This window comes from Etheostoma spectabile, unplaced genomic scaffold (assembly GCF_008692095.1).
Source record: "Etheostoma spectabile isolate EspeVRDwgs_2016 unplaced genomic scaffold, UIUC_Espe_1.0 scaffold00006376, whole genome shotgun sequence".
Lineage (NCBI taxonomy): Eukaryota > Metazoa > Chordata > Actinopteri > Perciformes > Percidae > Etheostoma > Etheostoma spectabile.
Genome location: NW_022603366.1, coordinates 25,479 through 31,364, shown reverse-complemented (window position 1 = coordinate 31,364; position 5,886 = coordinate 25,479).

Sequence of the window (5,886 nt, the reverse complement as noted above, 5' to 3'; positions counted from 1 at the left end):
ACTGACGGTAATTCTGTTAATCCAAACACGGAAAATTATGTCGATTTCTCTGTACCTTTAAAAAAACATTTATGTTCTAAATATGGAAAAACACCTGTGAAAAATCATTTCTTCATATAACACAATGATTAGCTTGTATTTCTACCAACATTTCTAACAGTGTATATGTACTGTATATACTTAAGCCTCTTTCACACACAGTTTCTCGGTAACTTCTAGGATTAACTAAATGCACTGCTAATGATTTTCACTATTCACGCATGCACCCGCGCGATGTGAGTCCCCTGCATGATGTGAGTCCCTACAGAATGCGAGTCCCTACGCGATGTGAGTCCATACACGATGCGAGTCCCTACGCGATGTGAGTCCCCTACGCGATGCGAGTCTCCTACGCAATGCAAGTCCCCTACACGATGCGAGTACCCTACACAATGCAAGTACCTACACGATGCGAGTCCCCTACGCGATGCGAGTACCCTACACAATGCGAGTACCCTACACGATGCGAGTACCCTACACGATGCGAGTCCCTACACGATGCAAGTCCCTATAAGATGCGAGTCCCTACGCGATGGAGTCCCCTACGCAATGGGAGTTCCTACGCGATGCGAGTCCCCTACACAAAGTGAGTCCCTACGCGATGGGAGTACCCTACACGATGAGTCCCTACACGATGCGAGTACCCTACACGATGCGAGTCCCTACGCGATGTGAGTCCCCTACGCGATGGGAGTCCCCTACGCGATGGGAGTCTCCTACCGATGGAGTCTCCTACGCGATGGGAGTACCCTACACGATGCGAGTTCCCTACACGATGCGAGTACCCTACACGATGCGAGTCCCTACGCGATGTGAGTCCCCTACGCGATGTGAGTCCCCTACGCGATGGAAGTCTCCTACGCGATGGGAGTCTCCTACGCGATGGGAGTACCCTACACGATGTGAGTCCCTACACGATGCGAGTACCCTACACGATGCGAGTTCCCTACACAATGCGAGTCCCTATAAGATGCGAGTCCCTACGCGATGTGAGTCCCCTACACGATGCGAGTCCCTATACGATGCGAGTGCCTATACGATGCGAGTGCCTACATAATGTGAGTCATGCATGTGCAGAACGGCCGCCATATTTGACAGCTAGCTATGGCAACACCACTTAGACACTAAAAAACTTAGAAAACTAAATACTTTCACCTAGGAAATTAATGTTTTAAATCCAAAACACAACCTTTTTTTCTAAACTTAAAGGGTAAATACTTTTTCCACCCTATCTTTCTATGTTTTTGAGTCTAAGTGACCGATGGAACAACAATCTTTGACATTTGTCCAGTAGTAAGCGAGATCGCTGCAGTCTGCAGCGGAGACACAATCTTAAATTTAAGTTAATAAGACAATTTTCCAGCTTGTATTTACCTTAAAAGTGCTATTTTGCCGCAGACAGGCACAGATTAATAGATAATAAAGTGTCTGACAACATTATGGAAGGATCTCTTCAGAGATAAACATCTGAATAAAAAGAGACCCTGTCTATCAGTGCTCAAATGTAAGTACATTCACAGCAATAATGTACTTAAGTACAAATGACGAGGTACTTGTACTTCACTTGAGTATGAGGATTAACTTAAATGCACTGCTAATGATTTTCACTATTCACGCATGCACCCGCGCGATGTGAGTCCCCTGCATGATGTGAGTCCCTACAGAATGCGAGTCCCTACGCGATGTGAGTCCATACACGATGCGAGTCCCTACGCGATGTGAGTCCCCTACGCGATGCGAGTCTCCTACGCAATGCAAGTCCCCTACACGATGCGAGTACCCTACACAATGCAAGTACCCTACACGATGCGAGTCCCCTACGCGATGCGAGTACCCTACACGATGCGAGTACCCTACACGATGCGAGTACCCTACACGATGCGAGTCCCTACACGATGCAAGTCCCTATAAGATGCGAGTCCCTACGCGATGGGAGTCCCTACGCAATGGGAGTTCCTACGCGATGCGAGTCCCCTACACAAAGTGAGTCCCTACGCGATGGGAGTACCCTACACGATGCGAGTCCCTACACGATGCGAGTACCCTACACGATGCGAGTCCCTACGCGATGGGAGTCCCCTACGCGATGGGAGTCCCCTACGCGATGGGAGTCTCCTACGCGATGGGAGTCTCCTACGCGATGGGAGTACCCTACACGATGCGAGTCCCTACACGATGCGAGTACCCTACACGATGCGAGTCCCTACGCGATGTGAGTCCCCTACGCGATGTGAGTCCCCTACGCGATGGAAGTCTCCTACGCGATGGGAGTCCCCTACACGATGTGAGTCCCTACACGATGCGAGTACCCTACACGATGCGAGTTCCCTACACAATGCGAGTCCCTATAAGATGCGAGTACCCTACGCGATGTGAGTCCCCTACACGATGCGAGTCCCTATACGATGCGAGTGCCTATACGATGCGAGTGCCTACATAATGTGAGTCATGCATGTGCAGAACGGCCGCCATATTTGACAGCTAGCTATGGCAACACCACTTAGACACTAAAAAACTTAGAAAACTAAATACTTTCACCTAGGAAATTAATGTTTTAAATCCAAAACACAACCTTTTTTTCGAAACTTAAAGGGTAAATACTTTTTCCACCCTATCTTTCTATGTTTTTGAGTCTAAGTGACCGATGGAACAACAATCTTTGACATTTGTCCAGTAGTAAGCGAGATCGCTGCAGTCTGCAGCGGAGACACAATCTTAAATTTAAGTTAATAAGACAATTGTCCAGCTTGTATTTACCTTAAAAGTGCTATTTTGCCGCAGACAGGCACAGATTAATAGATAATAAAGTGTCTGACAACATTATGGAAGGATCTCTTCAGAGATAAACATCTGAATAAAAAGAGACCCTGTCTATCAGTGCTCAAATGTAAGTACATTCACAGCAATAATGTACTTAAGTACAAATGACGAGGTACTTGTACTTCACTTGAGTTGAGGGGAATCAACACAGCATAGTATCATGATATGTTACGTAGCAAAACTGTGTAGATACACGGACTCCAAGTATCGATCTTTTATTATATATAGGTCACTAACTTTTTGGTTTTAAGATTGAAGTGAGATGAACAAAGACATATTTGGGTTTGTACATGTTGACAAAGCTTTCCTTTGGGGACATAATGTAAAGTTGGATGTAATAACTTGCAATATAATTAAAAATATAGTATCATATGGTGGAGCCTCTGATGATTCCCACCCCTAATGTCTATACCTGAAGACATAAAGTGTATACTATATGTGTAAAATTCTGTATGGGATAAAAACCTGTTTCTTCAGATGTTCAGCGTTGGTCTGGCTCGGTTCAGAATGGCTTTGGTTGAGCTTATAGTCCAGTTTAAACTCCAGATATAAAAACCAGAGCGAGAGTAGTGATCCGGTTCAGTTTCCAGAAAAGAAACACACTTCTTCCCCCATTATCATCATCACCAACCGTCTGTTCCAGAGAAAAACACTTTGGTTCAGTGAGATCCAGTCGGGTCCAGACCGGTCTGGCTAAACCTGGTCCACCTTATAGCAGGTCCAGAACTAATCCAGTCTATCTGTAGTCCCGTCTGCCCCAACTGAGTCAAACTGTGAAATGGACCAACTCTGCTAGAGGTGGGACTGAACTGCTGCTGTGTAACATGAACCCTGTCTGTCTCTATGTCTCTATGTCTCTATGTCTGTCAGTCTGTCTGTCAGTCGTTCTGTGTGTGTCAGAATGTCTCTCTGTCTCTCTGTGAGCATGTCTGTCTGTCTCTCCGTGAGCATGTCTGTCTCTCTGTGAGCATGTCTGTCTGTCTCTCCGTGAGCATGTCTGTCTGTCTCTCTGTGAGCATGTCTGTCTCTCTGTGAACATGTCTGTGAGTCTGGCTGGCTGTCTCTATGTCTGTTTCTGTGAGTCTGTCTGTCTCTCTGTGAGCATGTCCACCTGTGTCTATGTCTGTCTCTGTGAATCTGTCTGTCCTTATGTCTGTCTCTCTGTAAGTCTGTCTGTCTTTCTGTGAGCATGTCTGTCTGTCTCTATGTCTGTCTCTCTGAGAGTGTGTCCGTCTGTCTCTATGTCTGTTTCTCTGTGAGTATATCCGTCTGTCTCTGAAAGTCTGTCTGTCTGTCTCTATGTCTGTCTCTCTGAGAGTTTGTCTGTCTCTATGTCTCTCTCTGTGAGTATATCCGTCTGTCTCTGAAAGTCTGTCTGTCTGTCTCTACGTCTGTCTCTCCGAGAATTTGTCTGTCTTTGTCTATGTCTCTCTCTGTGAGTATATCCGTCTGTCTCTATGTCTGTCTCTCTGTGAGTGTGTCCGTCTGTCTCTATGTCTGTCTGTCTCTCTGTGAGTGTGTCCGTCCGTTTCTATGTCTGTCCGTCTGTCTCTATGCCTGTCTCTCTGTGAGTCTGTCTGTCTGACAACAAAGTCAATTCAATTAAAAATGTATGTCTTATTTTTATAAAAAAAAATATACCACACCTCTTATTCTGTTGTCAGTTTCTCTGATCTCATTTTGAGGGAAATTAATGCTCAAAAACCCGGCACACAAACCTAGAAAGAAAACATGAAACCTATTTTTGACACGATGACATTAGAAAAATAACATCAGGCTGAAAGAGTTCAGACATGAAGGGGCCTCTCTGTGGAGGATGTCCACTAGAGGGAGCCCCGTCCCTGCTTTAATGGGCTGAAAAAGACCTGAAGAAAAACAGAGGCTCATTAAAGAGCATTCATTGTACAGACCTATTTTTTTATTTGTATTATGTTATATGTATATTTGTGTTGCACTTATTAAAACCGACCGTCTTCCATTAATAATTGCGGGTGTCTCTGGTGTGAGCATGAACACAACGTTAATCGTAGACAGAGACGCAGACGCACAGACAGACAGAAAGACAGATTGAGTTTTTTTGCAAAATGCTAATTTAAAAATACGTCATTATTAACTCAAAATAATTACACTACAATAATTAACACATTAAGGGATGGATGCTAAACATTTCAAATGTAGCGTTTAAATCTGCTTCAGTCATAAGGCTGTTGTACCACACCATTCAACCTCTTTAGACGTTTTTGTCTTCATTGGACCTATTCATTACTTCCTTTTGTCTTTTTGTCCAAGTCCAAGTTTGTCACTGTGTTTTAAGTTATTTTCACTTTTTTTTTCAACTGTCTTTTTTGTCGCTTTTGTTTTTTTTAAATCGCCTTTTTCAAGGTTTTTGTCACTGTCGTTGTCTTAGGCTACTTCCTTCTTTCTTAACTATTGTCTTTTTTTTCTTTTCTTTTTTTTTTACATATTCTTGCCTCACTTTGTTTTCTTCATTCTACCGTATTTTTTGAAGTTTTGTCTTCTTTTTTTTAAGTGGTCGTCACTTTTTTTCATCAGCATGAAAATGTTTTGCGTTGGTCCCGGGGGTACTTAGCTTAAAAAAAAAGAAAAATTCAAAGGGGGAACCTTATTTTTTTTTCATTATTTTTTTTTAAATGTAGGAACCACTGCCTTACAGTATGTAACATGGTATCATGTGTGATTGTGTGTGTGTGTGTGTGTGTGTGTACCACATGAGTGTGAGGATTCTCTGCAGGCAGGATGTTCCAGGCTACATTAGCCGCTACTAGCATAACACATAAACCAGTCCATCGGGAGTGAAGAGCGTTCTAGTCCTCTTCTAGCGCTGCTCTGACCTTAACTCCTCTGTAAATCTGTAATTGTTGTAGATTACTTTCTCTCTGTGTGCACAGCTGCAGTCTTATTTATGTTGGAAAGATTCAGGTAGTTTCCAAGAATATGTCCACACAAAGAGGGAAAACATTTTTTGGCTGAAATCTGACCTTTTTAAGTGTGTGTGTGTGTGTGTGT